Genomic DNA, 18751 nt, shown 5'->3' with positions numbered 1-18751 from the left:
GAGAGAAGTGCAAAATTTAACCGTAACTGTGAGCGGTAATTGAAATATATATCCTACAGGTAAAGTTGATGATGATTTAAATAAACGCGAGATTTATTAAACAGTCAAAGATGAAACTTAAAACGAATTGAATCAAGTTAGGAATAAACGTAGAAATTATTCGAATAATAGGGGTAAAGAAAGTGTATAGAAACTCGACAATAAAGCGGTTGATGTAGTATGACTGGCAAACGATAACTTACAAGATATTAAATATGACAATGTGTGAAATAAAGGAGACAAAGCTTCATTTGTAACGGCTAGAGTCGTGGACCACAAACAAAGGCCGCTCAAGCCGCTAGACTACGGCTACACCGAGACTACATTAAATGCAACATTGTTATTTGATTTATATCTGAAAATGACAATGTGCTATCGATAAAGCCAATGAATTTTATTGTTCTAGCCATAAATCTTTTTGTAAAGGATTTATTGATTATTATAGACCCCTTTTCTGTTAGGTTAGATTTCAAATGTCAGGTTTGTTTATCTTAGTTATGTTTAGTAAGAACAATTCAGTAGCGGTTCTGTATGTGTCATGTAAATGAATGCCTTTTGAGATATTCAACTTGAAAATTAGCCGGCGTTAAGTGAGTGTATTTCTACGCTCAAGCGTAGTGTAAGTGATTCTCAAGTGGTAGATAACGGCGTTCGGATACAGCGGCTGATAAATATTGAGATTATTCATGAGTGTGAATCGTTGGCATGGTAACAATATACCGACCGAATGGACGATAAAAAACATTCGACCATTTGGAAATTTAATATAGTATGAACTGTATTGCTATCAATTTTTGATAAGATGCAACGTTCCCACCCCCATTTAGCCAGGGTTGTAGAATTAAGGGTTAATCCTTCACTCTTTCGGGAGAAGACCTTTGCTCAGCAGTAGGATAACAATCGGATAGTGAATTTTGTATATCTTAAGAACTAATTTCGTCACTTTTTAAATATCTCATGATTTTTTTGACACGAAATGATCGAGAGTTAATTTATCGCTGACAATTAGCACATAGCCGTTCTTGGCTTTAAACGGCAAACAATCAACCGCATACAGTTAGCACAGCGAGTATCGCAACAACATCCCACAAAAGATTTATGCGTCACGTACCCAGGAAACAATTACAGGATTTGAAATCTTCGCAGTGAAATTGTCATGAACATAAAAGACATTGGCAATTGTACAGTCGGCTCAATACTTTAATCGTTGGACTTTCCTTCCGTCACGGGTAGAAGTTAGGAAGACACTAGGAAACGGTTCTTGTAATTGTCGAGAACGATTGACGGACCGCTGTTATGTCATTATTCAGCTTCAGTAATTATTGAGTTAGTTATTAATGGTCTATCAAGTGTATTTATAAATCATAGGTAATAATTGTTTGGTAATTTGGCCAATCTTAATCCGCGCTGGAATCGTGAGTTTCATGCTAGGGAAGAAATTAATATTCGCGAAAATACTGAGGCGTTTTGGGTCTGGTTGTACTGTGTGTCTATCAATTATAACAAGCAAGTCTCACGGAGAGTTAAGCAAGAAATTAATATTTTAAAATTTGTATAATTTTTATAAAAAGATAGTAATTAAGCGTTTTCTTTATCTCGTTGTGTAAATGGACTTTGAATAATGTTAATCAAATGTTGCTTTATTATAACGATTCAAAGTCCATAAAGGCAGTATCATATCTCTAAAGCGTTAATTTATGATTCAGTGAAGCCGCTTTAAATACAGTTAATATAATCTAATGAGTCAAATTATAACAAAAAAAAGCCCGTGAACTTTTTCTAAAGGACTTTTAACCGCGAATTTTCAAAACAAAAACACGTAATATAATTTTTCAACAGTTTATAAACTTAACAAAGGAAGCAGCTAAAAAACTTCACGAGAAAGACATGTAGCAGTTCAAAACGTACACAAATGACAATGATTTATTGCTAACTTCCTGGGTGCCTTCGTTTATTTACGACCCCTTGTGAGAATCTGCTTTAGTACTTTACGAAACAGTCTTTACCAGTAAGTTACTCGTAACTTAGATAATGGGTAATAAATATATAAACTAAGATCGTTCTCAATCGTTTTCTGGATCCAATAAAGATATAGGTTCTATTGCAATTTTTGACAGCAAAACCACCGATGCAACCGTTCGTAACCTCGCATGAGGTCAACGAATTCCGATTACATCTTACAACCTTTTATAAAATACTGGCAGTTGTAATTAACCTTAAACGACCCCTTACACAAATAAAAAATAAACTACAGTTTAGATGTTCGTATTACTTAAATAACTGTCGTTTTAACATAAACGCATTCTCTCCTTATCAAACAATTAGGTGTAATACTACACAAATCTTGATAACATTTCTAAATTGAAATCGGCTTCATTTGCAACCGGCTAGACCAGATTCTAAGCCATCAACTTTACGTCTACATAAATAAGCCTGTCTCACTCATTTAGATAAAAGTTCGGATAGATTTACAATCTAAGATAGTGTCGTAACGACCGGTAATGTGCAAATTTTTACATGACCGCCAATTAAATAGAAATTTTTGACAAGTGTCTAATCAACTTTTTTGGAGGTGATATTTTAATTACTACCGATTTCGCGGTTGAATTAAATACTCTCTAAAACATACGATATTACGTCTTTTCCCATGGTAAACGGATACTGCGGAATTTCATAACGCATGCAGAATTAGACGGGGATTTTAACTTTGAACACTTTGTTCTTTCTAAATATAGTAATAATTGTTACCTTTTGAAGACTTTCAACTTTTGTACAAACTTGGTTTCCTAGGATCTTCTATATCAAAAATAGAAGGATATAATTCAAAAACATTTCATGAAAGTTCAAACAGAGCAAATATACACAGATGGACTTTGTAACTTCAAGCTTAACCATTATTATATTCCACGATTCCTCGTAGCATACACAAATCCTTCAAAGAGACCACGGTTCGTGCGCACAACTCATTGCAATGATTTACAAGTTACGCGTTAAGTCGCGTGCTCAGCTCGTTCGGCTTTACTCGGCAATAATCGGCAGGCGTCGGCTTGTCTCGCCAGTCACGATGTTCGTTAGACCATTGTAAAGTTAGAGGAAGCGGAAACAAGGAGTTACCTTGAGTTACCACAAATGGTGTTAACGATGACCGTGTTACAGGCTGAAGTAAGCGTTAAATGCGGCTGGTGGAAATAAAGCTTGGCCTAAGAACATGCACGACAAAGCTTGGACTAGATGCACATTATTTCTTCGAAGGACCAGGGAAACCTTCCTAATTGCGTATATCTTTTCGATCAACAAAACATACAATAAAATCAATGCTATTTTCAGAATGACATCAAACAGCGTCTTAGGTAATCTAAATCAAATGTCATATCGTTGAAACCCGAAATATTCGATACGATTATATCCAAAGTTTAGGACGCCCACATTGGTTCAGATTTGTGGGATTTAATCACTATACCTTATTGCCTACTATGAGAATTGTACTTTAACATAACATCAATTTAAAAAACAAATCGTTTATGTCGAAGTGTGACAGAAAAACGCCTTCAAACAAAACGACATTGCAAAAACCGCAAAATTCGTTGACAGTAAACTACAAATGATCTTATTAACATTGATTGTGCTTACAAGGTTTCATATATTATATTACATACACTGGTATTTATAGCGTGGGAATATAAGGCTGAGTTTACGACATACTATCATTACTAATAATCCATTGTTTATTTGATAAAGCGTAGAGAACATTTTTTATCTAGTAATGTGCCTTCGCAATTTTTATGTCAGACTAGCTCTTCCCTATGGCTCTGTTTGCGTGGACTATCGTTAAACTCCCGTTTTCGGGGGATTTTCAGGATAAAACACTACTATTCTACATCCTTTTTCAGGTCTCAAACTATCAAAACTGTACAAAATTATGGAAATCGGCGCAGTGTTCTCGCATCTCAAACCATCTTTGTAGAAAATTTCATCTCAATCGGTTCAGTGGTTCAGGCACAAAGAAGAGACAGATAGACCGAGTTACTTTCGCATTTATAACATTAGTTTATTCACGGACTTTGAACTTAAAAAATATTGAAGCTGGCTTAAAAATCTGGTTAGTTAGTTCGTTAGATGGTCATGTATATTCTTAATTAAGTAAATCTTTATTAATAAATGAAGAAGACGTGTTGATCTTATCAGGATGACGTCATCACAATCACGGTTTATTATGTTCTAATGTATACCGCGAAATCTCGTGTTGTTTTTTGTTTCTTTTGATTTGTTAACCATCTGATAAGGTTGAGGTTTTTTTTTGTGGTTGAATCCCGAATAAACAAATACAAGCTTTTTGTTAAGTACATCCGTTTGTGTTGCATCCTGTTACCTACTTTGACCATATGGCATAAGAATATTAATAAAGTTATAAAATCGATTAATAAGAGGATACATCCTATCAATATTATGATTATTTTATGCATATTAGATAAAACATTCTAGAATTCTATTAACTTTGTTTCAAAAACCTTTTTTTATCATAACATTTATATAGAGAATAGAGTATATATTTTTGGTATATTCTAAACTTTAATCTAAATAACATTATTAAAGAGATTCGAGAATCGAACTCGAGATCTCGCAGTCGGCATTAGCAAACAACAGCTACTAACCCTAAGTTTTCAGTTATGGTAAAAGTCTCTCTAATAACTCAAATCATTTTTACCATTTCCATAACTCTATCACATAAGTCAAATATGCTATATTTCATAAACTTTTAACAAGTATTTGAAATAGTCATAGTATTTTGTAACCAACGTAATTATTGTATTGTCAGTATTAATATTACATTCATGTATACTATCCTTTACAATATCGCACGACTACAAGTACCTAGTCTAAGTATAAGTAGTTAATTAACACACGACTAATGTAGACTACGAGACACGACTAATGCAACATCAATATGATAATCGACTAATTAACATACTAATGCTGAATTAATTAGAACTGGTTAAAAGTTGAATCTATACTAATATAATAAAGCTGAAGAGTTTGTTTGTTTGTTTGATTGTTTGTTTGTTTGTTTGTTTGTTTGAACGCGCTAATCTCAGGAACTACTGGTCCGATTTGAAAAATTCTTTCAGTGTTAGATAGCTCATTTATCGAGGAAGGCTATAGGCTACATATCATCACGCTAAGACCAATAGGAGCAGAGTACCAGTGAAAAATGTTACAAAAACGGGAAAAATTATGATTCTCTTATATGACGCAAGCGAAGTTGCGTGGGTCAGCTAGTGGGAGATAAGTGGTGCGTTATGTTATGTTATGTTATAGATAGTTTAGTATGTGGAAGATATATAATTATGTAATAGATAGGTATGCAACCGGAATTATTTGTAAATACATACGAAAATGGCTGAATATCGTGAAAGACAAAATCAACAAAAAGGGAATTAATATTGTCGGAATTATTTATATAGATTATGAGTGCAAAAATAGATGAATATCTTCAAAATTGATTCAAGAATCAATAAAACAGAAACAACTGTTAATATATTCCACGGATATAATAAAAGCTTAATAAACAATCCACTAAACCGATTGAGATGAAATTTCACATATCTTTACGAAAAAGTTTAGCTGACTAGAAAAAATCTAAAGATTTTAAATAACATGAAAAGACCATCAAATCTGTAAATAAAACTTCAAAACTTACACTTAAAAAATCAACATCCAAATAATCGCCCACTCGAAATTCTATTCCAAAACATTTTTATACAAAAATCAATCAGCACCCCTTACCAGAACCAATCAATATACGATCCCTAATATGTACAAAAAACACGTAATGATGAACATTAACCCCGCGGTGTCTGCCACCCTCTAAGCAACAGATTGTTTACACAACAGCACCCCACACAGCATCTGATGGGACGGAAACACGATATTTATCACAGAGAAGTGAAGAGATACAGAGACTGCAGTATAACTACATTTTTCGTTTTTTTTTGTAAGCTAGTAATAAGCAGACTGCCGCGGTGTCACTTGCGTGTATACTTTCATAGCAATAAGGAGGAAAACACTTTTATTTATTTCCAGGATCAAACAAAAGTATTTTTTTTATATATCTCCATGACATTAAGATCTTGTTGTATATGACAGATAGATAGACTCTTAGGTGCAGCGCAGACGGCACACTTTTTGTGTGCGATCGAGTCTGCAGAATATCATGATAGACATTTAAAAAGAAAAATGTGGGCTGAAGTGTGCTGTATTGTTTATTCCGCTCCTGTTTGGACATGTATGAGTCTAAAGAAAAAACAAAATACGGCAAGTTTAAGTTTTTAATAGACTTTACCACATTAGTACACAGACTCGATCGCACCAAAAGTGTGCCGTCTGCGCTGCACCTTAGACTTTAGACTTTGTATTTATCATATTTATTTGATAGTTGATAGGATAGCTAGCTAAAGTTTTAATTGGCAGATATAAATCAACGCCTCTACAATTTAATTATCTTCAACTACTGGTAACACAATAACGACATCACTAATGAACGGCTAAAAATATAATATTTTGATTAGACACACCTACATACGTAAATATTCTCTGTTAAAACTACTCTATGTAAAAATTCAATCATCACAAGATAATATGAGCCCCCATGTCTAATCAACATCCGAGTGTTACAGCCTCATTGGTCTCTATACTTTTTTATTCATTTACAAAATGTATTGCGTTAGTAAGAGATCATTTATCTTTAGTACTGGCAGCTTTTATATAAATACTTCTTGGATCATCAAACTAGGGTTAACAGAAACAAATTCCTGCTTTAAGACTAAAATAAAATACTATGCGTGCATCTTTTTCTATGATACCCCATTGGCATTATCATGTATCTGTATTTCTAAACGGTTTACTTGACACGAAAAATACATATTTGGCTTGCGATTGTTGCTGTTCTTATGTGCATAAAAATAACCTCGAAAAATTACAGGGAACGGCTTCAACAATTTTGGCGCTAGATTGACCAGTATACAGCATATTAAAGCAAAAGAAAAAGTTAAGGAAATGCTCTTTAAATTTGTCTTCTATGTTCAGTTCAATCTGTCATTGTTAACTAGGTCAAACGTAAACAGGTTTATAAAATAGAACACTCAATTGAACTTCAATAAAAGCGCGAAGTGATATAGTGGTAGATAATAAAATAGTACTACTACTTGCCAACAAATATAATTATAAACTACGTAAGTATGACCTGTTAGTAACGATTTATGAATAAACATGACGAAACCACATGAATGAATGTGTAAAACGAGAGGAAATCTGGCAAGATGTCAAGAAAAATATAATCAACGGCTGAGAATCTCTGTAATCAAAGTTTTTAAAGGTTTTGTAATCCCTATGTCGATAAACGTAGTTAATAACAACGCAACTAGATTGAGAGTTATTAGTTATAATAACTACGAATTTCTGTTTTTTAAATTTAGGATTATTTTATTCCTTTTCGATAAAAACACATACTTTTTAATACTGACTCTGCCATTAAGCTTTGTAACACATATAGAAATGATTGATTGGATTGTTAACATAAATCACATATTTCGATTTAGAGTACATATAAAAGTGATGCCGTAGTATCACTATTGTCAATTAAAAATCGCAAATTACTTGTAAAAATTGCCCAAGGGAGAGTAATAGGCAAAGTAAGTAATGTATGAACCATGCTACTAGTTGTCAAAAGAAATGAACAGACAACTCACTCTCAGTATAAGTGTGAATGTGGCCCAACTACTTAGCGCCAAGAGATCTCAATCAACATCATAAAAGAAAGAACATTATTATTACAACAATCTCAACGTAAATCAGTAAAAGTGATTTATCTTAAAAGGATCATTATTACCTAATAATATAACATTACCGGATGCTGATGGTTGATGACGTAACCTGAGAAACCAACCGATGGATTGAGTAATTATATTAAACGAGTTATATTTAAAATTGTATGTATGGCAACATTTATCTTTCATCAATATGGTAATATTGGGGCATTGTCTTTGAGAGAAACCAAATACGATAGTATTATTACAGTCATTAAGGATTTGGAGGAGACAGTCGTAGCTACCGAAACTTATAAGTTACTTTTTTTAACCCATTACTGTCCCACTGCTGGGCAAGGGTGTCCTCTCGAACAAGAGAGGGATTAGGCCTTGAGTTCAATCCGCTGGCCATTTGCGGGTTGGGGATTTTGCATGCCTTCAAGAAATGCTAAAAACTTTTAGGCACGCATACTTTCCGTATTTACTGAGTTTTTCTTAATATATACATGTTTTAGGTAGGTAGAAGAAGTTTCCGAGTAGAGAGTAAATAAGTTTCATCTTGTTATTCCAAATAACACATCTGTCACCAGATAAAAATCGTCCCAAAATAGATAATTTCTTTGCATCTTGCAGTTTGAGACGTATAAAAACTAGATTACCTTTATCTTTGACAAAGTGGGACACTTAGAGATAAGATAGTATGATCGATGCATTGAAGTCGTACGAGGCTTGCTTCGGATGCGAGTATTGGAACTATTTGGTAACATTTCTCTTTGATTTTTTGGATTTAAATTCAGGAAGAAATGGTTTAAATACCAGTGAAAAAGATAATAAGAATGGTGATGTAATAGATTTTCATGATGATTGATCATGAATGATCAGCATATCGTGTTTCATATTAGTGACATATTTAGAAAATCTACTAATTTAAGTGCAGCTCTGACAACAATAATCAAGCTTTAACTAAACCTACTTAAAGCAAATTCAATTCAAAACGGAATCAAAGGAAATTTCTGTACCAACAAATTTTTAACCCAACTATCATTTAGACACACATACTATCAAAGATAGAAACAAAAATTTAAGAGCAACACCAAATTCTGTTCACGTAACACAATAAAGCACGGTCAATATGACCATAATATTGAATAACAAAACCTTCAATTTTAAGCTTGAATTACATATTGTACCAACATAACTATGGAACGTACATCTGTCGAAGTCGATATAAGTAATGACGTAACAGATGCAGGGAAGGAACATTAGGGGGTCAAAATGACCCTGTATACAGCGGAAGTACTTTTGAACTATAAAATTATGGCCAACGTTGGATTATTGATGGGTTTAAACTGGTTTTTATGGGAGATATCGTGATTTAGGGTGAAGTTTAACTTTTAAATTTGCGAAATAGATATTTTTTATTTTATTTTTTTGTTTATTTTTGTCAAGCGTCCTGAACGAGCAAGTTGTTAGGCTTGAGTCCATTGTTATTTACCGAAGAAAAAAAAGTCATCATTTTAAAATTTAGAATTGAAAATGGACGAAGCTTATATCCAGAAACCAAAACCAGTTTCCTTACTAGTTTTATCATTAGGATATGTAATTGTGGTTCAAATACTATTTAACTAATAATTTAACTCCACTGTTATCTCAAGATAAAATATCTAATCTCAAAATCGAACAAGCTAAACTATCTAGAATGGTACTAAAATTAGCACAACGGTAGCCCGTAACTAACGCGACAGCGAAAGTGTAACTGAAAACGAATTACAATTAGCAAAAGCTAATCGATAAAGGTACAATCAAGTTAGTAGGTCAAATTTAATCTAAGTTCAAAGAAATAGTGCGTATCACAAACTCAGAACAAATATTTGTAAAAAGAAAATTGTAGGCTAAGCAACCTTTGGTGTGGACATTTTATAGATGGATAGCCGCATAGTGATTTTTTTTTAGAGTGTGCTGGGCATGTAAAAAGTCGGTCCTGATTGTTGACAATTAAGATAACAGCTGTTTAGCCATTTCAAAGGCTAGAATAATTTTGAAACTACGAACAGTATGATTATAATAATACGAAATTTAAGAAGTTAAGCTATTAAGCTTGATGGGGTTATTTAGCGTTTCATTAGTTGTTTAGAAAGTTTAATTATCGGTTGCATATGATTATTTTTACAAATTAATTCTTAATTACGGATTTTGCAGATTTCAACACAGATCTTTAATTACGATTTTTTGCGTGACTTGATACTTTAAATCTGTTATGAGTTTTGAATGTGATGCTTATATCATTACGAATTATTTACCAACAGCTCTTTCTAGTTAATCTAAATCATTAGTGTAATTACCTTCATTTTAGTTCCTTCTTATAACATTACTTCTAAATTAAACATCAGTTTCACCATGTTGAAATAAGTGTCGATTCACTTATTTCGTTGGAATTTTGACAGTAGTTTTTATACATTTACAGTCTCTTTATCTATCGGATAGACTATCCAACATTTATCCATAAATCATGAAACTGGCATTTAGTCTTTTGCATTTAATACTTTAACATTTTCTCAAACAATTATTAATCTAAAATTAAACTCCAGAAACAATACCCACTCTACTATTCAATCTTACCCAGCCGAAACAAGCGTGACTAAAGTCAAAATAATACCTACATTATTATAAACTACTTCAGGCATACCTTTAGTATTAATTTCAATTAACGTAACTATGCAAAACAATTTAGCGTTTGTGCATTCTCACAGCTGTACAAACCCGCCAAGGTTGGGCTGATCGTGACATAACCACTGAACATAGTGAACAATTCATTGTGTATCGGTATCTAAAATCGTTTTATTTATGTTGTTCTTTAGCACGAGCACTTTATAGATGTAAGACGGTTGTAATTCAGCTTAGTTTGTTACTAAGCTAGCGGCGGTGTCGTAAATATTTGACAGTTTATGTCCGCTGTATATTGTGGCTAATTTTTGCTATCTATTCGCTGTCAGTCCGGTATTAAATCATAACAGCTGCGCGAAATTATAACGGACTAAGGGAATTATATCAATTTATTCGGGAAAGAACTTGAACAGTAATTTTATCTTGGATAGCTTGCTGACTGATTGGAGGTGCGATCACAGAGTAACCTGCCTTAAACAATTTGAGGTAAAACGCATGCTCGCGTTAATTCTTGTGTAAACACGCAACATTAAAGTTTGTAAGTTAGGTCTTAAAAAGTAGGTACAGAATATAAGAAATAATTGAGACTGGAACCATCTAAAGGAGCATTCTTTAGGTATAGTCTACAGTAACTCAAATACTCTTCTAACAGAGACATCTTTTTTAAATCTTTAAGTACAGTAAACAGAACCTCAAATTCTTTTAAAAAAGAAATATTTGAAACCGTAACTGCTTTAAGGAACAACCTTTGAGTAGGGTCTACAGTGACACAAATACTCTTCTAACAAAGACATAACATCCTTAAAGCCTTCTTTAACGATAGCTTAAACAGTATTACAATATCATTTAATATAGGGTAATCGTTCAGCAGGAGTAGACAATGAATGGGGTTAATCCCCCATTACGAGCAGACATTAATCCCTTTGTGTAACAGTTTCATAACGGATAAGTAGACTGGTGATCTTTCACTTACTTATGAATGTGATGTATAGGTTGAAGAAATTGTGAGTATTTTTATCTTAATTTGGAAGTTGTTGATGTTTTAAAATGCTTGATTATGCTTGTTTCTAGCAATAGTTTGCCTTATCTATCGCATAGTTAGTGGTCTATCTTGTGTCAAAGTTATTCAAGCCAAAAAAGCCGGAAAATGGTTTAAAGACCAATAACTTATAACTTCAATATTTTCCTTATAATTCTGGTTTAACATTTATCATATCATATTGATATGACTGATTTTAAATATTTACTAAGAAAAAAAATGTCCCGTATTATCGTAACGCCAAATAACACCAATCACAACACAGCAATTTATAATATCCGATCAATAATTTTAAATACAGGGGTACAGAGTAATTAATCATTGTGCCGCCCCACGGATGTAGTCGCATACAATATTGTTCGCTAATGATTTGCAACCTCTCTTTATGGCACGCTACTCTGTACTTTTCGCTATAAAGTACTATAATCGATGAATATAAATCTCTTGCTCTAAATGGTGGTGTTTACGAATACGAATTCGATATGAAATGGTTGTTGTTGTAGGTCAAAATGAAAATAAAATAAGAAATTAATGGGTGCAGATATTAAATGTGAGATTTTAATACCGAATTCTTCATCCTCGGCGTAGAAAGAAAGACAAACCAGTATTCCTTTCTTTATAAATCGCTTCAGAATCAAATGTAATAGTAATAGATTTACCTATATATGTACATATATCATCAAGTTGGTTAAGCGTTGTTTTTACCTGGTAAAGACATCACACAAGGTTGATCATTTCGAATAGTAGATATTTACCTGAAACAATAAAAAGACATAAATAAGTACATCATTCACACCTCAAAAACAAATTAATAGAAAAATAAGGTCAAATAGAAAATCACTTCAATAATGATTTGTACATAACGGTAATCGTGAACAAGGAATCCGAATTTCCTTCTATCAAACAAAAGGAAACAAGTAATTATAAACTTTAAATTCTAAAACATAAGACTGAGTGTCAAAAAACTTTAATACAACTAACATGAAGCAACTAAAAATGAACCTTAATTTTTAAAACATAAGATTGTATATAAAATAAACGTTTATACTAAAGAACTACTGCTATAAAAACGATTTAATAACACAGCCTGAAACTCGCGAATAGTTCCGAGTTACGATTTACAAATCTCGGCCATTATTGTTCTAAGAACTGAATAAAAACTATAAAGAATCAGCTTATACGGAGACTAAATAAAAACTGACTAAGTGCGAATTGGATTCGCGCAAGAAGGATTCCGCACCATTATTTATAAAAACGGCAAAAAATACCTGTCGTAAGCAAATACGAAATAAAATGTTAATCGGGTAATATTTTATTATTAATTTGTTATTATAATAACAACAGAAATGCATCATGTGTAAAAATTTCAACTGTCTAAATATCACGGTCTGTGAAATACAGCCTGGTAGCAAGCAGACTGCTAAGTTTCAAAAATAAGGTCCTGTTTTTACGCTTTTCGTACGGAACCTTAAAAAGTATAGAGAACCAGCTTATAAGAAGACCAAAAAAATACCTTTTTCTGATCTACTTCTTAATAGATACGCTTGATACATATCTAGTTATTATTAGTTATGATTGATTGTGTTAGAAAAAATAGCCGCCGTAAGAAAACAATTATGAAGCCAGGTGAGCTGATCTTGTTTTACACCATGATGTCATGTATGACGATAGAACAAAACCTGTGTAATTTATGTGGGATTTATCCATAAATCTTGGAGCAAAGATAAAAGAAAATGTAACTGGAAACTTAGACTATTATATCAGATTGTACATCAATAAATTATATAGCAGCGAGTTACTAAGGGATTCTATCGATCTAGATCTAATTCATAAAAGCGTTTAAACGGATTTGTGTAAAAACATAACCTAACAACTATTTCAGAACCAAAAAGGCAGTATTTATGTTAGAGAACGTAATGAAATCCGTAGTACTCAAGCTTTTTTAAAGGTATTTGCTGCATGTTCAGAACAATCTTAGGCAGACGATAAACACACTTTAACTTTGTTGTAGTCCTGCCACTTATAATGGCCAAAATTAATAGCAGCAATAAATTTACAAGAAAATCCATTTAAACGCAGATTGATTACTGACATAAGTAGAGCGCTTTAAAAATAAAGCAATAAAAAAAGCACAGGTGTGCTTATTGTTGTACGAATTTATTGTTATATATTAATAAATGTTCTGTTTTTGTGTCTAGCAACACCGGTCGTTGACGTGGCCTTGTAATGTTGCCAGTGAAAAAAATTAAGTGGACACGTTGAAACGATTACGTCACCTTGCTTAGGTCAAGTTATCGTGGTCAGAGGTTTTTCAAGTTATTTTTTGTTAGCTTTTTGTAGGATTCATATGTTTGTGCTCGTTATTTAAGTGGATAGTTTAGTTTAATTTAGCGGAACAAGTGTAGAGCTATTGAGTTAATGCGATTACAATCTATAAATAGTAGTAAATCACAATGAATTTTAAAAGGAAGTGAATAAAATTCAAGTTTAAACTAATTTGAAGGCCAATTCTCTTTACGTTCATAGGTAAATTGTGTTAAGAGAACTATTAAAGCTTAGGTTTATCGATGTCCAGCGCATCTTATGTTCATCTGATTCTAACTGTACATCAAAGCAAAAGCCTTATGCCATAAAGTTCTAGAGTAGAATGTTCCTTTGCAACTTTAGTAGCCTTCAATATTTTGTAGATCAACCAGCGCAGCGGTCAAGTTTAAATAGTCAAGAACAGTATAAAAACTCGAATGACTCACGTTTTAACTTTGTCACAACATTAAGTTCTTATTTAAATGAGACTTTATCAACACGTCAAAGTCTAATAATAATTTATTATGACAGATTATTGAAGTTTAATGTCACTCACTGAGCATTACTTAAGTAACATAACACCGAATTACAGGTGTAAAATAATCATTGACTATTAAATTAACTAACAAAGAAAACATACAAAAACTGCATGAAATCACACCTTGAAAAAACTAGAATAAAAAATGTCATATTTAGTTACAGGCAACACTGAGTGAACTTCAACTGCGGTAGTCGATATTGTGTTACCAGGTAAAAAATATTAATATTTTTTTTTGCTATAAAACTTGTTTGAACTTAAGTACACGCATGTACGCATACTTTCACGATTATTAAAATATGCGCTCATTTAAAAATTAGGACTCACGTTTTAAGAACAGTTTAAAGAATGGAATAACTTGTTTTGAGCCAATATGGCTGCTATTTGTTGGCTGTTTGAAAAAGCGTGTAAAATCGAAGGTAAAACCAGCCGAGATTTCATGCCTTTATATTTAATTTGAACCAAACCACGCGTTGCCAGGTAATTAAAATAGTTGGTCTGTTTTTATTGGATTGGTAGCATTCTATGAAGAAGTAAAAAAACGACTATAATAACAAATTACGTGAACTAATTATTTGAAGAATGTAAATACATAATTATATTTTCAAAGTTAAAAATCATACGATTTTTTAAACGCATTTCTGTTTCACTGCTGGGCAAGGCTGAGCTCAGCCTTGAATCCATAACTACATATTTTTATTTATATGTATATTATATAGAGAGCTTACATACATACTCATAAAATTATACTAAAACACATAAAATGAATACGATCGTAAATGAAGTTATCAAGGGGTATTCGCAGAATTCGTTACAAAAACAAGCAGCCAATGTCCAGTTGAGCAGTAACACCTTCCAGAGACCGCGTATTCAATAACTTTCTCCACAAACGCATTTCCAATCGATTGGCCAGGAATCTATAAAGAACTGAAACGGAATTTTATCTCTTATTACCACCGACTTAATGTCAATTTGCCAAAGAAAGTCGGTGCAAATATTGTAGTGCGAAATTAATAAAGTTTGTAGTTTAAACACGCGCAGTGAAACTTTATTGATTTAACGCTCGTCATCTGCAAATCTTATTGATCGTTATTACAATTTGGATATAGGCTTTTAAATTCAAGTGTATTTTAAAGGAGCTGAATAAAAGCAATTTATATAACGATAGTAATTTGCTTACTGATTGGGATACAAATCTGTTAAATACTTTGTTAATTGGTACGTTGTTTTCGACTTCCATATTAACTTTACCAATCACGGAACTGGAGGATAATTTCGTGGAATTTCTTTTCTATTTTTACAATTAGACAATCAGACGTCAGTATCGTACGTCGTGGCCGCAAATTATACATTGTGTAACAAAATAAAAGGTAACTGACAATTGTCGAAGGCTGTTAACGTGAAAAGCGTTACGTAAACCTTTTGACGTACGATTGTAAAGCTAATTGTCAGTTACGGTGTTTTACTCTGATAAAGTGGTGATAAGTTGGGAAATGCTTTGACTAATTTTCAGTTTGAAAAAGGCACATCTCACTTTACAGGGACATTACACATGTGTCACAAAATGCCCCAGTCGAGCGATAGCACTTTGCCCGACCCTAGAATAGAACCTTGGACCTCAAGCACAGCATTCGCTACCGTACAGACCACTGAGTCAGTCAGCCTTACGTGTTTACATAACTCGTAATTAGGAAACAATAAATCACAAACTTTCAAATTGAACCCAAACTTATTCATGATTGACAAACAAGACAACGACACGAATCAATCAAGTTAAAACAAAAAGCAGTGTTAATTAACTAGCGATACGATTACTTCAGCTCAAATGACAGCAGTATTCATGTCTATTTGTGTTCGTGTGGCCAATGTTGGCGAGTGTTGGCCGGTGTTGGCCGATGTTCACCGAAGCGTTAAGCCATGTCGGTTTCACACCGAGAGATTGCTACTGCTGATTTAAGTATCAGGATCTGATGTCAATTGTAGGAAATGGAAAGTGTTCTGTAGATAGAATTGATTTTATAGAAGGAATATTGATGACAGATTCCAGTATGATTGTCTTGAACGAACATTCTCAACGATTTCAACATTTCTCTTGTGGTTTTTTAACCTACTGCATAGACTGATTTACTAAGTCAAAATAGGCTTTATAGCAAGATGCTTGAATACAATGTATTATGTTCCTCACTAATACAATAATCGTCTTAACTGGAAATCTTTCGCACTTTGATTTTGACACCAAAAGATCTACTTCGGGACCTTGAGTAGCTGTCAGGTAGATGTTCATCACCTATTCCAATTACTATTCAAATCCTAAAAAGAGTTTAGACGTAAATTGCTTGTGACTTAGCTACAATGTCACAATATTAAGTACAAATAAATTCAATAAACTTGCAACCGAAGGACTACACAAGGAAAACACTAGAATTCTCCAAAGACCCATGCAAATGGTTGAAATTGATTTTTTTCCGACATTAGGAAGCGCAGAGCGAAACAAAAACGACCTTATTTTTTTGTTTCACATGAACTAGCCTTGTTCGGACAAAGACTTCACGATGCTCACGATTTACAAGTAGCCATAGGTTTTTTTATATTACTTTTTGTATTTATTTGTATGTTAGTTGTTTACGTGCTTTGTTTGTTTATTTAGTGAGTTAAGAAGAGCCGTGTCCTGTAACCAGCAGTAATTTTCTTTGCACTTTGCTTGGCTATAGCCTACTATAGCGTAAAAAGCATCGTAAACGACGAAACGCGGGTGTAGTTCATACAATTCTGTCAATGTCTTCAAGTATAAACAACGAGATATTGTGTTAGTAATTTCAACTCTAGATGTATAGAGTCGAGGCATTTTTTTTCAAACATTAGTATAATTAAAAAGCTCCCTATACTATCTAATAAAAGCGAAAGATCACATTACAAATTGAAATGAAAACTTCACGCAATGAAACGGGCTTTAAGGGATATCACCATATAAACTGTGCTTCAGGAGATAGTCGTATCGTTATTAGCAACTAACGCAATAAATACTGCCTGTTCCATGTTATTGTAATTGGTGGCCTTATACGATAGAACCAAGTAATATGGCAGCCCTTTCCTTAACGGACGCGGACATCCTACTAATACAGTGAGCGCGAAAGTTTCAATGAATCTGTCTCGATTTTTGTCGTTATTGATAAAGTAAATGTGATTAAACTAGCTAGAATCATAGCTTAGTTCCTGTATTAACGAATAGACCTATCATTTTAACAAAATAGTAACAGTTTTTTTTAACAATTTACTTGTAATAATCGCACGCATACGTACACACATGTCAAACTGAAGACCGCACTTTTTTTGTCGGTAAATATACGTTAAACCTTCTTACGGAAGGTATAATAGACCTAGAGGTCTGACATATACTATGCTGAAAACAAGATAATCGCGTACAAACATTCATACATTTATACACGCATACATACATACAAACATGCAGGTAAAACTGAGAACCTCCTTGTTTTAAAGACAGTTAAAAACAACATAGTTTCTCACCGTCTTCTACAAAAGGTTTAGTCGTTTAGCTAATACATGACATATGCATTTATCTATAATTACTCTTTCTCGTTCACTTTCTCTATAGCCTGCATACTAAGTACATACAAAGTATAGCAATTTCATATGTGTGGTATATAATTTGTGTATAAATTGGTTAGATTGTGCAACCGTGAACAAGTGGTCGATCGAATGTTCAATCGTTACTTTGATTGATGTACGCCAATGAAAGTGTCGAATCGAATACCGTGTTTATTTCTAATGCGTGAAATAATGGATGTTTTGAGAGCGGTATAATCGAAATATTGCATTGATAAATTACTGTTTTTGATGCACTGAAATCTGTTTTTGTAAAAGAAGAAAATGTATTGACGACTGCCGTTATTTTGGGTTCTTTTTGCTTGTTTAAGTACTGTCAGATCATTTCATACAAGTTATATCATAAAAATGTATTGTTTCAGAAAATGTATTAATTGCTATGATAGTTTATTTGATCATCACCTGTCACGAATAACGATTCAAATCATTAATTGTTGAGCAAGCGTATCTCAAGTGGACATCATTTGAAGTAAGTACGCAATACTTTTAACTAAAAGCCACGATTAAGACATTATTTTTCACTCAGTACTCCAATGGAATGTATGAAAAAGCTTTTGCAAATCTTTATTAAGAGAGAATCGCTAAGATGAAACTGCAGTATAAATCTGACCAGAAGAATTTTGCAGGTTGTTAAGCGAAAATGATCCTTAATATATTGGTAGCAAGGATTTTTATGGTGTAGAATTAAATTTGTAACAGGACTATACATCCGGCTGAGCAGGTGCTGTCACACCTTGCGCA

At 33.0% G+C, this 18751-nt stretch overlaps 1 protein-coding gene and 1 long non-coding RNA gene across 4 annotated transcripts in view; both read right to left on the bottom strand.

The window, feature by feature from the left end:
- Positions 1 to 18751, bottom strand: part of klar (klarsicht) — a 345461-nt gene that overhangs the window by 73607 nt on the left and 253103 nt on the right. The window lies entirely within an intron of this gene.
- LOC142982212 (uncharacterized) overlaps positions 1 to 18751 on the bottom strand; it is an 89772-nt gene that overhangs the window by 16227 nt on the left and 54794 nt on the right. The gene's annotated exons all lie outside the window — the stretch shown is intronic.

This window comes from Anticarsia gemmatalis, chromosome 21 (genome assembly GCF_050436995.1).
Source record: "Anticarsia gemmatalis isolate Benzon Research Colony breed Stoneville strain chromosome 21, ilAntGemm2 primary, whole genome shotgun sequence".
Lineage (NCBI taxonomy): Eukaryota > Metazoa > Arthropoda > Insecta > Lepidoptera > Erebidae > Anticarsia > Anticarsia gemmatalis.
The sequence above is the reverse complement of the archived record's forward strand: the minus strand, read 5'-3'. Positions and strand labels throughout refer to the sequence as shown.